This window comes from Mesoplodon bidens (assembly GCF_964165515.1).
Source record: "Mesoplodon bidens genome assembly, chromosome: 4".
NCBI classification, from domain to species: domain Eukaryota; kingdom Metazoa; phylum Chordata; class Mammalia; order Artiodactyla; family Ziphiidae; genus Mesoplodon; species Mesoplodon bidens.
In genome coordinates this window covers 40,104,184-40,122,654 of record NC_138160.1, presented here as the reverse complement: position 1 = coordinate 40,122,654, position 18,471 = coordinate 40,104,184, and positions in this window count along the sequence as shown.

Below are 18,471 nucleotides of genomic sequence, written 5' to 3'. Positions count from 1 at the left end.
TATAAAAATATAATTTGCATAGTGTTGAGTGATTTACAGTTTAATTATAATTTTCTAAAAATAATAGTTTCTATATCATGTAGAGTAGATCCTCAATTTTAAGATTACTTTAGGACTGAAGAACAAAATGAATATATTAGCACATGGAATTTATACTGGTACATACATTTTGAATATGAAATTGACTAAATTTAATTGTTACTACTCTACCTTTATTTAAATAGATTTCAAAATATCTGGAAGTTAAAAAAAATGAATTTAGTCTCTTAAAATTTCTCTTAAATATAATGTATAATGTAAGATATGTTCAAAATGTACAGTTTCTATTTACTTTACATGAAATTAATTTTACATAAAATTGATTTTACAGGAAATGGAATTTTTGTAGACTAATTATTGTTATTCATACTGTATTTTAGGTAGCATTCACTTTTATTTTTCTGGTTGTGAGATTTCTATTTTGTGTTTGTCTATTTATTCTGATTTGGATTCATCGAGTTTCTCAGATCCATGGTTTAATATTATTCACAACAGATGGATTTCCTTTGACCATTGTTTACTCAAGGTATCATTCACTTTTAACAATGAAAAATACAGTATTTTCATGTTAATATTAAAAACTAGCTTCGTGAACTGACTTTAATCTTTGCTAAGGTTGTAAATTAGCAGACAAGCAAAGGACTTCAAATTTTAGAATATCTTCTTGTATCTGCAGGATGGATATGTTAAATATATATGCATATATATATTTCTTTGCTTATCTGTGCTATTTTCTGGGTTATTTCTTAATATGTTTCTTCCACTTCACTGATTGTTGTCAACCATATTTAATCTGCTGACTAACCTGTCTCTTATATTTTTAATTTAAATTACTGTATTTTTTTCTTTCTAGTAGTCTTATTTATGATTCTTTTCTGTGATTCTTTTCTAATCCACCCTGACTTTTTTTTGTTATAATCTCTTGTTCTTTAGTCAGACTTTTGATTCTCTCACTTTAATTTCTTTAAAGATATCAAGCATTTCTTTCACACTGTTTCTGATCATTATATCTACAGTTTTTGTGGGACTATTTCTGCAGTTGCTGTATCTGTTGATGTTCTCTCATTTGTTCTGCAACTTTTCCTTCTGAATTTGTGTTCTTTGGAGGTCTTTTTTTTTTTTTTTTTTTTTTTTTGGCCGCATTGGGTCTTTGCTGCTGCAAGCGGGCTTTCTCTAGTTGCGGCAAGTGGGTGCATGGGCTTCTCATTGCGGTGGCTTCTCTTGCTGCAGAGCACGGACTCTAGGCACGTGGGATTCAGTAGTTGTGGCTTGTGGGCTCCAGAGTGCAAGCTCAGTAGTTGTGGCTCATGGGCTTAGTTGCTCTGCGGCATGTGGGATCTTCCCAGACCAGAGCTTGAACCCGCGTCCCCGGCATTGGCAGGCGGATTCTTAACCACTGCGCCACCAGGGAAGCCCCTTCTTTGGAGTTTATCTGTGAGAATTCCTTGATGCCAAGATTGATATATATATATATATATATATATATATATATATATATATATATATATATATATATATATATATATATATATATATTTTAATCTTTTTGGGCGTGCCGTGCGGCATGTGGGATCGTAGTTCCCTGACCACGGATTGAACCCGCGCCCCCTGCGTTGGAAGCTTGGAGTCTTCACCACTGGACCGCCAGGGAAGTCCCCAGGATTGGTATTATATCTTCCCAGAAAGCATTTGCACATGCTTCCTCCATGCACTTGAGGGGCACTGTTGACACAGGACTACTGTCATCTTAATTTGGGGCACGGAGTTTTCAGATTCTGAGGATATAAGAATTCTGGAGTCAGGCCTAAATGAAGGCTTTGTTAGTAGGCATTTTCTGGGAAGAATTTTCATTATTTTTCTTCCACTTAGAGCCACGATCAGACAAACAAGACCTCCTTCCAGTTCCCTCTGTGAGGCAGGTTTTTTCCTAGTTTTCCCAGGGAAGGTATTGCTTTTGGGAATCCTGGCTTTGTGCGGAAGTCTCTGTTTTAATCTCTCCATTCATGAGTCCTGGCTTTGTCTTCTGACCACTATGGTGCCTATTAAAAATAAAGTTCAGAGACACTAGGGGTCATCACATACCCCCACAAGATGTTCCAAAACTGACTTGCCCCTTTGAATTTGAGCTTTTTCATTGCTTCTGGTTTTGGAGGACATTCCTAATTTTCCACCTACCACCTCAAGGAATACCTTCCAACAAACTTTTAAAAAGTAGTTCATTCAGAATTTTAGGAGATCTGTATTGATCCACCTTTTGCTAAAAATGGAAAGACTTGAGACAAATATTTTACAATAACTCATTAACTATTTTCACTAATTCAAAAACAAATCTCTTTTAGCATAAATAATCATTATTAAAATTACTAATAGCACAGACTTCCTTATTATATCAGAATTAATTTTTCCAGATTATAATTATTATTATTTTTATTACCTCTTTCCTAAAATGCATTTAGCTAAATCAGTGGTACTAAATGAAAAAAAAAAAATTGACTGTGGATTCTAAATATTTTATTGTCTAAAGTTTTTTTTTTTTTTAATATTGCTTGAGCATAAACCATGCTTATGATTTTGACCTTGTTTTGTAAGGTCAAAGAAGAAAATGATCCTTTTAAGAAGATTCTTGCAAAAGAGTCCTGCAACTTCCAATCAGTTGCCTAGCATTCTCTTTTAATCAGTATTCTTTAATATTTTACTGTCATATTGCAAATTTCCAGATTCTATAGGGTAAAACAAACCCATATCCATTCAGTATGCGGTGAAAAGAAACAAATTTTAGCTTTATTGTAACCATGAAAACTGTGGCATTCCATAAATTGCAGATTATAGATGTGTTACAATACTAAATATCCAATAATCTCTTGTCAGTTTTTTTTGAACAGAACATCTTTTTGCCAGTTAACATTAGATTGAGGCCTTTGTTTTAGGGAGGGGATAAAAAGAGTTTGAAGATGTTTTTCAGGATTCTCGATTTATAACCCCTTCTCTTTACCAGCTTTACCATGTAATCTTTAATCTCTGGAAAACTTCGATTTAACATGTCATCTAAAAGATATTACTTTCTGATTTGAATGCCGCTGCCAGAACGCCATGCATTTTGTGGTGCCTAGAAAATTACAAATATCTCTATGTATTTAGATGAGAGGCTCCTTTCATATCTGTTTGTCTCCCTTTTTTTTTAACTCTATACCTCAAAACACTAGAAAATGTGATAAGGTATTTTTAGCAACTTGAAATTATATTGAATTATATATGAATACTAAACATAAGAATGTTTTACTTTTTATAATTAGGTATGTATCCTTTGAGGTTTATTTCTTACTATTAAATATGCCTTCTTTAAGGATTCTGATTAAGATTCACAGATGATTGCATTTTGGCTTTTTTTCCAAAGTCTTGAATTTAGTAGTCTTTGCTTTATATGATACTTCAGAGAGTTTACATGCTATTCATGTTGGATAACCAACATAATCAATTTCACAATATTTGCTAATTTTCTTCTAAGAATTGGGCTTGAAATTTCATACCTTCAAGATGTGAAACTGCCCATGGTATGAAATAAAATCTCCAGGGTAAAGGAATTTTAAAGTGTTATAAGATTATATTTCATTTTGCAATGTCAAAAGAGCCATAGAAAAATTATTCATAACAGCTAAGAAGTATGACCTTCAAATTAGTCACATGAAATTCTAGGCATAAACATTAAAATTACCTCACGAGCAACCTTTCCCTGCAAAAAAAAATGCCATAGTCAAATTTCAAAAGCTGCTAAATTACAAAGATCTTTAAAGAACTAGTTATTCCAATTTTATGTGGAAAGTGATTCTAGAAAAGAAATGAATTGTAACATTTTAAATTAAGGGTTGAGAATGGAATGGTCTCGCTCTTAATTCTTGAATATGGATCCATAACGATGTTCTTTAAGATGTTTTCTCTGATAGTGGAAGTGGCTGTGAACCGCAACCTTCTGTTGTCTCTTGCTTGGTTTTCCTTGTTACCAAAATGAATTTTAAGATTGGTAGGCAAAGACTGAGAGTACAGTATTCGGTTAAAGCAACATGAATAAATATGGGAGAGGTTAACCTTGGCAGAAACCTCATATCTCACTACATTACTCCCTTGCCTAAAGAACCCTCCTGAATTTTCCCATTGCCTCCCGTCTACAGTTGGCCAGGTCGTGTGCACAAAAGGGTCTCCATGAACTTGTTTCCACCCCCTCACCCGGCCTCCATGCTTTTATCTCTTTTTATTCTCCACCTCACTTTTAATACTTTACTGATACCAAATATCATGGAACTCCACATATAAATCTTATTGTTTAAAACCACTCCGCCTTGCTCACCCTCTTCTGTTTGCTTGCAATGTCCTTTCCAAAGAGTGACATTGTAATATAGTAGTCAAGAGTGTGTATTTTGGAGTCAGGCACACAGATTGATTTTTAAAATCTTGACTCTACTCTGGAGTCTTTGAAAATTTACTGAATCTCTCCAAACCTCAGTTACCTTATTCATGAAATGAATTCAAAAGTAATTCCTGTCTTTAGATGAAATTATGAGTGGCATTAGTAAGTGTTGATCACATACTAAGGACTCAATAAATAATAGCTTTATAACCAGTTTATTAAGGAGTTATTGGGATATAATATGAGTTTATGTTTTAATAACTGATGCAAACTGTGCTCTAGTAGATCCTCCTTTTCTGAGAATGTAATGGGTTCCCTTAATGGGCCATTTTAGTCCAATTCTACAGTTTTTCATTGACCTCTGCTTATTCAGTCTCACTTAAGTTCTTAAGACTCAGTACTGTTTGTTTTAAAACTTTAACTTCATAATTGATTCAGTCCTCCCGCCCACGCCACCCCCATGCCTTGTACAGGCTAATTCAAGTGAAGGGGTGAGAGTGCTAGTTTGCTTGTGTTCTTTCTCTCATGCACACATACACACACTCACTCACCCCTCTTCCTTGAATTACCTCCTTAACTGTTGGAGACAAAGGAAGGTAAGATTGTAATCTTGTAGCCCCCTATTTGGTTGGCTGTTCTACCTTGTTGTTTGTGAGCTTGGTGTGGACAGATGTTGTTTCTAACAGGACCCAATGAAGAAGTCCTTCCTGAGAAACTCCCCAACATTTTGTGATTGTCCCCCCACCCCTGTCCCACCCAACCAGCCAGATATCTCAGATTCTTCTGATTCTAATGAACGTGTCTCTCTGTGCCATGCTGTGGCTGTCCCACCTAGAGTACAGCACATAATCTTATCTAACCTCCAGGGCCTCCCACCATCCCTTCCCCTCTCCCCAGTTTTGGGTTTACTATAACCTTCAGGATCCAATATCCTATGTTCTGGGCAACTTAGAACTTAAGTGAAGGAGGTGGTGTTGGACTTTTAAATTTTAAAAAGAGGGTAAAGTAATTCAGAACTTGACTTGTCAAGGATAAATAGAAATCTTAAGTGTCTTTTTCTGTAAACACTAGTAAAAAGGGTTTAGCCATCTAGGTAGGTGACCTTGATTTGTTCCATCTGCTAGAAGCCCAATTTGAATCCAACCCCTTGTAACTGATGGCTTTTATGTTGTACCTGACTCGGCTGAAATTTTGCAATGGGAAGTATGAGGCCTCTGTGTGTGTTTGTGTGTTCATATGTATCTATATGTGTGTTGTAGGTGTATGGTATTGCCAAAAATTAATTCATAAAAGAGCTCTACTTAATTGGCTTTTAAAAAATTAAGCTCTTATACAAATAATCAGAAATAAAAACCAATCTGGGGGCTTCCCTTGTGGCGCAGTGGTTGAGAGTCCGCCTGCTGATGCAGGGGACACGGGTTTGTGCCCTGGTCCGGGAGGATCCCACATGCCGCGGAGTGGCTGGGCCCGTGAGCCATGGCCGCTGAGCCTGCACATCCGGAGCCTGTGCTCCGCAATGAGAGAGGCCACAACAGTGAGAAGCCTGCATACCACAAAAAGAAAAAAAACAAAAACAAAAACAATCTGGCCAGAATGAATTTCAGGTTCATGTCATCTGGAAATATTCAGTGCTAAACTGATAACTGGTATTGAAAGCTGCTTAAGCTTGTTGGTTTGATTAATGTAGACATGTTAGAGTCATCAGTGTCAAGTATAATACTTCTGTTGTATCTAGGTTTATTAGAGGTCAAATAAGACCTTATTCTATCTGTTACAAATTTGTCAACAAGAAAAGTAACTCAATGTGAAAAAATGTTTTAAGAAAGGTAAGATATGTGTTTTTAGTAAAAGAAGGTGTGAAAAATGAAAAATACTGCAAAGAGTTAAGCATGATCAGGATTTTCTAAGATTGGATTGAATTTAGTTGGGTAAATGGATTTTGTTAGGAATGGGCTAGAACAGACTGGATTTGATTTCTCCCTCCAAAGTATTCTTGATATGCTGCTTTTGACAACAGATTGACAACAGATTGTGTGAGTTTCTTTGCTTTTAAGTGACTTGCATTTGCTTTTGAGATCTTTTGTAACTTTGGTTAAGGGCTAAATATTGTCTCACAGTGACCTATGATCTTATTTGAACAAGTGTTTTAAAATCTTTTGACAAACTTCCCAAATATCAAATTTTAATTAGGTTTCTTTAGATTTCCATTATGAGCATCAATATCATCTTCTTACATTTATATTTCACTTTATCTGGGTGTAATATTGTCTCAGAAGTCTTCCCTAAAGCCCAAGTTGGATTAAAAAGGCTCCTTCTCTTTGCTTCTACATCACCCTTGATCTTAGCATTTACCATATGAATTGGGCACTTCAGTATTCTCTAGGTTCTACCTTATAGTTCAGCCTGTGTTCCAGCAGGAATGACAGACCCGAGTATTCTTTGGCTGGCTTGGTTTAGGTGCAACTGGTCAGGACATTTACTGCCCCAGGCTTCTCTACGTCTTAGCATGGAATGACTGTGGGAATGTGGCAGCTCTTATGCACAGGCAACCTAAATTCTCCTGAAATTAATGCAGTGGGAACACCCTTAACTGGTGTGTGACTGGAGATGATAGTTAAGTGCTTCTCCCTTTCAACCCTTGGGGCTGAGAGTTCTGAAATGCATTTCATAAGGTTCCTCAGATGATCCCAGGATTATTACTCCCTCCATCCTGTATTTCTGCTGCCTGGGATCATGTTCCCTTATAAATTGCTAATATTCAGGCTTTCATCCAAAAATCATCCATGATTTTTGGAGAAAACTTGGCTGAGACACCATACTATATTGAAATAATTTGATTTTGGAATCGTGTTCCTACCATTACACTGTAAGCTACTTTTATATCCCAGCACTGTACTGACACATAGCCTGCACTCCATCAATTTTTGTTGAATTAGCGTCATTTACAACTTACTCTTTCAAAAAAAGTTAAATGAATATTGTCACCTTCTAACCTATATAAAGACCAAGTTCAGATGACCATACCTATCCATAGTTGTTGAAAACCTAAATGTCAGATTTCTACAGGCATATTGAATGGAAAGATTTCTTGAAAATCCTTCAACTCTGAATGAATTCAGAATATCTTAGCAATGTCAGATGTCTATAATATAGATTTACCCTAGTTAAAAAGAATTTATTCCCTACTGTGTTTAGAGCATGGGATTAGACACTTGGAGGTGAAAAAATGGATTCCTTGATTCGGTGGGCTTGGGGTCCATGAGAAAGGCAAGACGTGTTCCTGTTAAGTTTCTGGGGAGCAATCTGAGTATATACAATATAATGAGCAATCAGAAGATATGAAATAATGTGATATTAATTGAAAGCCGTGCATACATTGTTCTAAGAGGATACCAAATCCTAAATTAGTCTGGGATCATCCACTTTATATTACAAATAGTAGCTTGATCAATTGACCTAAGTGTTTATCTATATCAACACTCCTGTTAATGTCCCTTTGTAAACTGGACAAAGCCTCCTCTGGTCATTTCAAAGCTAAAAATTATGTTTTTCTAAAATAAAAGTCTCTTCTCTTTAGCACCAAATGATATAATTTTCTAGATAGAAAATCAATACATTAAAAGCGTGTCTCTGAAATGAGGCCGACCTATATTCCTAGAGGAGTTGAATACTGGACAAATTGATAAGATTTAATAATTCATCAGATCCAAATGATGAATGGCACATGTTTCTTTCCTAACTCAATGAATGTGTTGTGCTTGATGTATAAAGAAAATAATCTACTCCTAATATATACATTTTAAGCACATGCTAAGCACTTAGGAACATGCACGAGAATACTATTCTAAAAGAATCTGCTCTTAAAATATGGATTGTAACAGCACACTTCATTCCTTTTATTTGTAAACTGGAAAATGTAGATTTAGTTGAGTGATAGGGCACATGGCAATTCTGAAGTTTAAGTCTCAAGAATTCTGAAAATGGGAAAACTGTTATGCATTATTGCAGAGAGCGAGTACCATTGTCGTGTAAACAAAGGGAAACCTGGTAGTAATTTAAAATGAGTTACATACTTGACAGCTTATTCCTTTGCCAGATTTTACTGTTCTTTCAGTATTAAAATAAATAATGGATTTTGCTTAATTTGCTTTTCCAAGTGAGATCTCTATTTAATATGGTCTCATGATTACAAATACATACATTTTTCTACATACAAAAATTTTAAGTGTGATATTTTATAGCTAATTTAAAAGTGAATTCTATAACAAAGCAGTTAAAGCATGATAATATGGTTTTAGGTTATATTTTGGTTTGTGTGAAAATATGTTACCCAACCTATATTTACAGGTTTTGTTATTCAGATGAACAATTTGTATACAAGTAGCATGTTTTTGTGCCAAGAGAATCCATTTCACTCCTTTGAATCAAGTCTTTAACATTTTACTAATACATTCAATATTCTTTGGAAAAAATACAATGAAATCTTTTAATAATCACCTCTGAAATTGACAAAACTCATTTAGCAGAGACAAAAAAGAAAATTAAACTGCAAATATCAGTAATGGATAATGAACTGGGAAGAAATTGTCTATTAAAAAGGTGGTGTTTGGTGAAAGTATCTCTATTAAACTAGATAATTCAATGACTTCATTTCCTCTAGTTTATTTCCTCTGGCTATCTAGAGCTCTATTTTAAGAAAGCTAGAAAGAAGGAAATTTCTCCTGGGTAGAAATCCTAATCCAGTAGAAATGCATAATTATATCTAATTTATAACAACTTCATGGAGATAAAGTATATTTTCAATAGTTTATACATATCTTATATCAGTTATAATGTGAAAGGAATATATCATGGTCATATATATATATATATATATTTTACATAGCCATGGCTGTATAAAAATCTTAAATGACTGTATTATTCAAATTCCAACACCTATTTTATTTATCTCTAGCATTATTTAACGTCTCTATGTTTTAGGACTATACAACTGGAAACAATAACTGTATTCAATTATCTCACTTTTGAAGTTTGCCCAAAGTACATGAAATAGCATGTCTAACTCATCATGCTTTCTTAGTTAATTAATAAAAGGAAATTTCACAGATAGGAACTATAAAGTAATATAACAGAAGTATGAGTAGATAGCAAAAGATCTATCAATAGTTTGAATTCCTTTATTAATTTAAAATTTATTTAGAAAAAATTCAGTGCTAAGAATTTTGACTATTCAAAAATGTCTATTTGTGACAAATGTAATATATAATTATCATAAATTTTTAAAATACATGTAGCATTTTCTCCTTATTTTTATTTAATATAGTTTAAAAGCTATGGCTTTAAGACACTTTAAACTAAGCACTCTAAAAAAAGACATATAAACCAAGTTCCAATGGGAAGAAGTCTCCTGCATCATAGGACACACATTTTCTAAATTTATTCTGAAGGTAGAGAATGCATTCAGAACTGGCTCAGACCTTGATTTTTTAAGTGTTGCAATTTCAATTACAGCATCTTCTGCCACAATTCTCTATCAGCCACTAACTAATTGTATGGCCTTCAACAAGTTACTCAGCCTCTGTGCCTCAGTTTCCTAATCTATAAACATAGAGATATAGAGGTGGGAGTCTTGTACAACTGTACATGCTTTTCTCCCTGCCAAGGAATCCCAAAACAGAGAAATTGCATGATGCCCATTATTAGCTTTGAGTCAGATCAGATATGTCAGTTGATTTGAGTTCCTAGCCAGGAATCTATTCCCTGGAGAATATGAGGGGAGATTCCATGACCTCTACAAAGGATCACATTTTGCTCCAGTTATGGGGATGTATTTTCCATCTTTTTTACATAACCACTTTAACCTTTCCATTTGTCAGCTACAACTATGTGTCCACCACCGTGATGAACACTAACATGAAGGCAAAACCAAAAGAAGACAATATCCCTACTGTTAAGGAGCTTAAGGTATAGGTGGTAATGCCTATAGATAGCAAAAAACTAGAAACCAAAATAAGAGTGCATGATCATGTGATAGACTGTGTGGAAATGTACCATGTGGGGCATTGGAGTAAAAAGAAAAGATTTCTGAACCTTGGGTTTCTCATCTATGGAAGGTGGAATTAATGTTCACTTCACAAAGTTGTTCTGAAGATTAAAGGTTTTAATTATTGTTATAGCTAAGTCAGGCACAATATATTCCCTTAATAAATGTTAGTTGAAATATCATTAGGGTTGGATTAATTTAAAAATGTGTTTTCTATACATTCACATGAAGATCCTATTATGTACCAAGTAGTAAGGACACAGTGGTGAACAAAACCAAAATGGGTTCTACTTTCAGAGAGCTTAAATTCTAGCTGGGAAAGAAATAAAATAATTACCTAAATATATAAGAAGGTATCAAACAATGATATGTTAATGGACAATAAAAAAACATAGTAATGTGTTACAGGAAAGGTGTTACTTTACATTAGGTGGTCAAGGAAGGCCTCCCCAAATAGTGATATTAAAGGCAAAAGCTCAGTGAGAAGGAGGAATCAGCTATGTTTCTATCATGTTACCATCAAAGGACAAATTTAAAGACTTCTGAAAGTTCCTAATGAGCATACATTAGTTATCCAAATGATACTGATATTGCATTGATATCAACTCCCATAAAATATATATACATCCCATGATCTCCAGAAACCCAAACGAATCTAATGCTTCCTTGGGGAATCTCATTTTTCTTGTGTGTGAGGATATACTGTATGTGTGTTTTACAAAGTACAGTTTATTGCTAACCCTCTTGATTTTCTACTTGAAATGATTATTCCATGCAATTGACCTGTCATCATGATGACACTTCTTCAGAATGTTAAGCTCTATTGATAAACATGATATTTTTATTCTCAACAATTGGTAGCGCTTTATCTGAAGGTGACCTGACCATAATACAGGAATGGACACAGTTCTGTAACTCTCTATAGTGTCAATCTTCCACTATTTGTTCTTTCCTGCAGCATATCAATAAATTATTTGCATGGAATGTTGTCTTGAAATAGGAGTTCTGTCTGTGGCCTTGAATTGATTTAGGAGGGGAGGGGTAGTTAAGGGATTGAAAGAAGGTGGATGTGCTAAGATATACATTATAATCTGACAATGCAGCTGCATTTCCATGGGAGGTGAGCAAGAAGCCTTGTTATGAATTCATGTTGACCCTAAAGGCCCCACCCAGTTTTTGATAGTAGCCTTTTATAATGTGTCCAAGAGTTTCTAGGTTCTTCACTAACCTCTTCCGCAATAATTAAATATATGGAATACTTAAATATGTAATCAGTTGGGTTTAAGAAATTTGTGAAGAGGTTCCTTTTATAACCTTAAGTAAATGGTCAGATTATAAGAATAATACAGATATCTAAGGGTGTCCTGAATAGGGCTGTTGGGAGGCAACTGGCCAAAAAAGCTTAAATAGGTTTATCTTCACTCAAAAAATTACTCCATTGTCTACATAGCACTCTCCTTCTGAATTAGGTAATATTACAAGATATGCCTTGGTAGCTCTTTCTAAACATAATTGAGGACATGTAATGCAAATAAGCATGTAATATGAATACTTCTCTATATGTTCTTTCTGGTAAGTCTTTATTACAACTGTTAGGCAGCTCTATTACTGGCCCAAAGTCAGTTCCAGTTTCCCAAATGCATGTTTTCTATTTTCATCACTATTTTCATCACTGACCTGCTGCAAAGTTGATTTTCCACTGAACTCCGGACTGAACACCAGAGAAGCTAACACAAAACATTTTGTGAATAGCCTGTACTTTCTTCAGTGGCACTAAAACTTCCAAGTGAAGAGAGCAATGGATCTCTGAAGAATCAAACTGCAAAGTAGAGGATAAAGAACCTACTAAGAAAATATGAGTTTACAAAAGTATACACAAGCATCTGTTAATAGATTGTGCCAATAGGAGTAGAGGGAACTTGTATTTGCCTCTAAGGTTTAGTTTTAGACTATTTATTACTCTTGGACTTCCATATGACATAATGGCTTAGGGTTAGACTACTTCAAAAATATGTTGGCAGCAGGTAGTGATCATGGTTGGAAGATTTGAAATTGCTTGCCCCACACTACTTAATAAAGAAGGACACTCTTTTAATATTGAAACTTTCATATTTTAGATATGTAGTATTGTAGTGATTGAGACAACTGACAGTTGAAATGGGACTGTGTTAAAATTTCAGTTCTGATATTTGTTAGCTAGGTGACATTGGAAGGCTCTCTGACCTTTCTAAATTCAGAATTCTAGATTTTGATCTTTTAAAATAGATTCTTTGTTTGCAAACCAGAAGAGAAATTCTATTTTACAGGAGTATGAGGCTGAAAATAGTGAAACATATCTAAAAGTACCTAGTACAAAATTGAGTAGATTTCGGTGTTCATTAGACGGTATTCTTTTGTGAAATGATCTTTGACATCTAGAAAAAGTTTTGGAAGGACTGCTAGTCAATTTAAGTCACGTATAATAAGCCTCTTATAATATATTTTTCCTGCCATTTCTTCTTTTTTTTTTTTTTTGACAAGAGATTCATTCATGTTTTTAATACTGGTCTGCCATTTATTCTTGCAGATTATTTCTGAGATTCCTCCCTCTCTCTCTCTCCCTCTTCACACACACACATATGCACACAGCTTTTTATTCTTCATTCTGACTTTCCTTATAATGGGATAGGTGTAATAGCTTCCTAATGTCATCCTCTGCTTCTCCAACTCCCCGCCTCCCTGCCCAAATCCATCTTCCACGCTGAATCCTTCAGAGTTTCCTAAAACAGAATTCTCATCTCCTATTTAAAAAACATTAACTTCTCATTGCTTAGCAAATAAAATCCACCTTTCTCTTGCCATCTTTCAATGTTCCCAATGATATGGTCACACCTTCCTACTGCCAGGGTCAGCTACAATCAGCCATGGACTTTGCCACCTCTTTCTTCAGCTTAATTTTGTGACACTCTTTCTTCTATGAAGCTTACCTTTTCTAGTTTCATCCATGCCATGCTCTGTCTGCTGAAGACATTCCTATAAACTATTCATACTGCCTAGAATGCTCTCTAGTATTCTGGTATTATTATTTTCTTTGAGTCCTTGCTTGGGTTATTAATCAATTAAAAAAGTCAACTTCCAAGTTTGTCTGTTTCACCCTATTTTATATTGGTTTTTCCAAAGCCAAACGTGACATGAAATTTAGTATGCAAGATATATATTAAGGAGTGCCCTTGGAATCAATACTTGCAGAACAAAAGCGAAAGAAGAAGATGGGGCCAAGGGAGAAGTTGAGGTGCAAAGCAGGCCCAACAACAACTTTAGCTGACCCCACTGGGAGCTCTGGAGCTAAAATGACTCATCACAGTTGCCCTGAGTTAGGCTGAAATAGGCTGGCCTTTATAATCTTGCTTCAGTCTATCAGATAATATGGCCCCCTCTCTGAAGGGTGTGAACTTGGCCAAGGTGGCTTTCTGCAGCTGAAGCAATGCATAAAGAGGCAGATAGGTGAAGGCTATTTGCTGACAGCACTCTAAGTAGCTCAGACTACAAGTTCTTTATTAAAGGAGGATCTGAGCAGGGTGTCGCCTTGTGTATCGCTTACAAACCAAAGGTAGCATATTGAGCTAAACAATAGGACCTAAGTGTTTTGTGTCTTCTATGGCCAGAATTACTTTACAATGTCGAAAGGGGGGGATCTGTGTCCCATGCCAGAGAATGGAGAACCCTAATCGTCAGTAATCTGTGTGATGAAGCATGAACAGAAGAGTGACCTTTATACCAGAAAATAACCCTCTTTATATCTCGTGGACTAGTTGAGGAAGCAGCAAGGTTATCACTGAATAACAAAGACTTTCTGTTCATAGACATATATTTTAATGTGTATTCAAATGCCAGAACAAACCGCACAAAGTTTAAGGACGTATATCAGGTGCATTTTTCCTACTAACTCTTCCTTTGGCCTCTCGGGTCCCAGATAAGACAACTTATCACCTCAGAATATCACACAATCACATTTCTCCCTCCAGAATACTATTGCTAATGACAATTTCAAATAGCTTTTTGAAAGTCGTAACCTCTTCAAGAATACTCATCACATTGATTTCTCGATAGTTTGAATCTCTGTCTTCTCTCTGAGTTCTAATATGTTATGGTGACATTTTCTGTCAGACAGTTAAGTATATTTATCTGGAGCTGAATTCATGCATAGAGCACATCATTCCTCTACCCAAAAACTCCTACTGGCTGTTCATTCATTTTAATACCTCTTTCAAAGTGTATTTTCAAATGCTTTTTAAAAACCTCTCACACTTTGTATGTTAGTTTTCTCATTCTGTAATCAAATGGTTGTAGTTGATGCCAATGATTTATCATATTTTATCATCATGACCTTCTCAATTCAACAAATTCAATCAATGTTTATTACAAGGCACTGTGCTAGGTACACAGGGGCATACAAATATAAAACTAATACAGACCCTGGACATTCATTGAATTGAATTTGTGGATGCAATTTTTTGAGTTTGTAAGAAAAATAAAATATTATCAAATAGCTATAATTCAAACAAGAATGCTATTATTGTTACATAAGGAGTTGCTAAAGGCTTCATGAAAGAGATGATGTTAATGTTTGGCCTTAAAGATTGGGTGGTGATTTATCAATTAATTAACTTATTTATTTAAATTTCACAGGTAAATATTGTACATCATAACAAAATTAGGAAATATAGAGAAGCTAAAATATCAATAAAATAAAAATTATGCACAGTCTCACTGTTCATACTTTTGTTGAGTCTTGTATTTGATCTATGCTTGTCTGTCAAAACTGTGTCAGAATATTTACTCAAATCAGGTGACCTTCATCAGCTTTATTGATAATTTGGTACTAAAACAGGATTCAGTGTTACAGCCATTTTTACTTTTCCTTATTACAATCATGGCTGGTTCCACTTGTTTGAATTCTATACGAAAGATTACATTTTTATTTCTAGATGGCAACCGTCTCAAGCCAGGAGTGAGTGCTGTAATAAGTTTATTACCCCTCAGCCAAGGATCTTGGATATGTGACTTTCTATGACCTTGAACTCAACTCACCAAAAGTTGAGTTTTCTCAAGTCAAAGTTGAGTATATAATTTTCTCCTCCAAAGTATATAGTATATGGTGTATATACTATATAGTTTTCTCCTCCAAAGTATTGTAAGATTTGTCAGAAAAAAACGTAAGGCAATAATAATATGAAATTTTCATATTATATTCTGGGTTGAAAGTCCACACACAAAGAGAACATAAATAGATAATTTCCCAAAATTCAGACACAGAATGGTGAATAACCATTAATCAGCAATGATGCTCTTTTGTCACTTTTCTTGATTTATAGATTTTAAGTGTTTTTAAAATTCTAAGTTGGAATATTAATATCTGAAATATGCTCAGTGCCTTATAATTTTATTTTATTTTTAAAATTTATTTATTTATTTTATTTATTTATTTTTGGCTGCGTTGGGTCTTCGTTGCTGCGTGTGGGCTTTCTCTAGTTGTGGCGAGCAGGGGCTACTTTTCACTGTGGTGCTCGGTCTTCTCATTGTGGTGGCTTCTTGTTGTGGAGCACGGGCTCTAGGCACGTGGGCTTCAGTAATTGTGGCTCGCAGGCTCTAGAGCGCAGGCTCAGTAGTTGTGGCGCACGGGCTTAGTTGCTCAGTGGCATGTGGTATCTTCCCGGACCAGGGCTCGAACCCATGTTTCCTGCATTGGCAGGCGGATTCTTAACCACTGCGCCACCAGGGAAGTCCAGTGCCTTATAATTTTAGATTGACTCTGCATGTGATTTTGCTTTATCCTCATAATCAGTAGGTAAAAGGATGGTATTCTCTTAATTTTACATGTGAGAAAATGGAGATGCTGAAAGGTCATGTGAAAATTCCTTGTTAAGGAGCAAGTTATGTGTGAAACTTGGACTAGGAATCAGATCTCTAGCTTCATTTTCAATGTGTTCAGTTTTTTGATGCAAAATCAAACAATTTTCTTCTCACTTTTGAATAACAAGATCTGGTGAATCATCTCAGAAGAAGAACATTTTTGTAACTCTCAGCTGAATAAACTATTGTTTAAATGCTATTAGTTTTTGGCAATAGGCCTGATCTGAAGTGTTGACATATGGGAGTAGAAAACTTTTTTGCTCCTTGCAGAAAACATTTATTTTTCCTGGCAGTACATCTTCAGGGTAGCTGCTGGATGGTGTTAATAAGCTCAGGAAGAAGGATCCAGAAGGGTGGCAAATATAGGTGTGAAATTCAGCTGCTCCTGATGTAAAATAAGACCCATAGGTAGCAAAGAGCCCTGAACTGAGAGAGAGCACTGTGACTCACAGAGTTTAATCAAACACAACTGAAAAGTTATCTTGGGAGGTTAGGTGAAACATGCCAGTTCAACTTCAATGGTTTTCGATGTGACTTTTTCTCATTTTAAAATATAAAAAAGTCATCAAGTTCATAGATGAATTCTCTGGCCATATTTTTGATAATTCCTCATGAAAAATTATTAAATACAAACCCCAAAGTTATTATAAAGCATTTGATGTCTTCATGTTAACTACAGGGAAAAATATTTCACAAAGGAAAGGGAACAAGTGTTTCGGAAAAATGATATTGCATATTAAATCTTTTGAGGGTCTGAAGTAGCCCAAAATATATTTCTGAAAGGATAAACTACAAGTTCAATTTTAGGATACAGAGGGGTAACAAAGATGATTGAAGAGCTAGAAAATAGGATTTATATGGAAAAGTGTTTGAATAGTTTAACTAGAGAAAGACATGGCTAAGGGTGACAATACAACTTTTAGGTAGGTTGAATATTTTCATATAATAGTAATCATTAATTTCTCAGTTTTCCTGAATCAATACTAAACTATACAATTTTAAATGACAGTGTGAGGATTTCAGTAGGATGTAAGAACATTTTATTTAGCCAGCATGTACCAGGTGCCTAGAATTTGGTAGATTCATTGATAGATATTTGGGTGGTAAATCTGAGTGTTAAGGGTTGAAATGTGTCCCCAAAAAGGATATGTTGAAGTCTTAATCTTGGGTACCTGTGAATGTGAACTTATTTGGAAATAGGGTCTTTGCAACTGTCATCAAGTTAAGATGATGTCATTAGGGTGGGCCCTAATCCAATATAAGTGATGGCCTTAGAAGAATAGGGGAAGCTTGGCACAGACACAGAAAGAGTAGAATGCCACGTGAAGACACAAAGTCATACAGAGAAGAAAGATAATGTAGAGACATCACGTTGTCTACAGGGAGAGAATGGCCATGGGCAGAGATTGGAGTTATGTTGCCACAGGCCAAGGAATGAATGTGGTACCAGAAGCTGGAAGAAACAAGAAAGGATCCTCCTCCAGACACTCCACAGAAAACATGCGCTGCCCAAAACCTCACTTTTGCACTCCTAGTCTCCAGAACTGTGAGACAATAAATGTCTTTGGTTTTTAAGCACCCAGTTTGCAGTACCTTGTTATGGTAGCCCTAGCAAGCTAACACAATGAGTAAAACACCGTCTCTGGCTCTGAGAAACTCAAAGGCTAATGGGGAAAATGAGATGGTATAATTGCATTGCCATATGCCTGTGATGCTTCCACACTCTCCTTGAACCCTCTACCTGCAAAATCTTATCTTTCCTCCCAACTCATCTCAGGTGCTACTTTCTCTGTGAGGTCTTTCTGATTTTCAGAAAATAAAGATTGCTTTCTTAAAATAGTATGTATCTTTTTGAATTCTAAAGATATGGGTTTTTTTGTTTTTTTGTTTTTTTGTTTTTTTTTGCGGTACGTGGGCCTCTCACTGTTGTGGCCTCTCCCACTGTGGAGCACAGGCTCTGGACGCACAGGCTCAGCAGCCATGGCTCACGGGCCCAGCTGCTCCACGGCATGTGGGACCTTCCCGGACGGGGGCATGAACCCGTGTCCCCTGCATCAGCAGGCGGACTCTCAACCACTGCGCCACCAGGGAAGCC